The following is a 1,293-nucleotide window of genomic DNA, read 5'->3' as shown; positions in this document are numbered from 1 at the left end:
GAGCAGGAACTGAGGACAGGTCTACATCTGAAATCTTTCCTTGTAGCAGGGCTGTAAGCAAACACTGTCCTCTTCTGGGATCTGACATCCAAAATCCTTTCCTGAAGGAAGGTAGGGACCAGGACTAAGCAAAGGTCTTGGTATAGGGTAAAAGGTTTTTTGGTACGTGTTTAGGGGCAGCAGGGGAATGGAGGATGAAGAGACAGTGGTTCCTGTTCCTACACAATAGGTTTGCAAGTAAACCACTTGCCCAGGAAGTTGAGGATTTAGTCTTTCCCCAGTTTGTGAAGGGTGGCTTCAACAGAGACTTTCACCAAAGCAGAACTCCAGACACATCAGGAAACTTCATCTTACAAGACAGAGCTGTTGCCCAAATCCTCCTTCTGGACCATAGCTTTTAGATCCATCCTAAATCACAGTAATTGATCTAGAATTACATGGCACTTTATCACAAAGGAGGGGGAAAAAAAATGGCAGTCTGCTCCATTATGAGTTCTTGCTGGAAAACTCGGAAGCTGTGAGCAGTAGGTCAGAGACCTCGCCATGTCCTGCCACTGTCAGCAGGCTTCCCTCTAGCTGCCCACAATAAGGAGACACTCTCCATAACCCTCTGTCTGCCTATCCTTGTACTGTGTGAGGAAAAACTTCCTGAGGACTGAAGTTATTTGTGTAGTTATTGGAGTCCAGGCACCAGCAAATAAAAGGAGCAATTTCCTAAACTTCTTCTGGCATGTAATTGTGTGAGCACTTCCAGTCACAGTCAGGGGAAACAAAAAACAAACTTCAGCTTCCTTCTTTACTTACTGAAAAGGAGCGCTCATGTGGTACCTGTACCTCAGGAGCCGCGCAGAGGGCGAACTCTGGGGCAGCACCAGCTTAGTCGGACATCCCGGTTCCACAGTGCCATGGCAGCGCAGGCCCCTCTTGCCCCATCCCCTCTCTGGGGGGCCCCTCTTGCGTGTCCCACTTCCACACAACCAACGCAGCCGGCGTAGCCCGGTGGCTGCGGCCTGCCCGCCGCAGAGGCAGCAGAGGGGCCGCGGCAGCAAGAGGCCAAGGCCGCCTCAGGGCTGACAGGAACCGTCCGCCCCAGCTTCCCTCAGCCCGCGCGAGCCGCCGGGCCCCGCCCCCCGCGGCCACTCCAGGCGGTGGCGCCTCCCGATTGGCGGCGGGGCCGTGGGGTGACCGGCGGGCGGGGGGCGCCGCGCTGCTCGCCGGGAGCTGTAGGCACAGCGCGGCGGCGCGGGCTGGGCCGGACTGCGTTTCCCGGCGCGCCTCGCGCCGCCCCGTGAC

The sequence above is a fragment of the Ciconia boyciana genome, chromosome 9 (genome assembly GCF_034638445.1).
Source record: "Ciconia boyciana chromosome 9, ASM3463844v1, whole genome shotgun sequence".
NCBI classification, from domain to species: Eukaryota; Metazoa; Chordata; class Aves; order Ciconiiformes; family Ciconiidae; genus Ciconia; species Ciconia boyciana.
The sequence above is the reverse complement of the archived record's forward strand: the minus strand, read 5'-3'. Positions refer to the sequence as shown.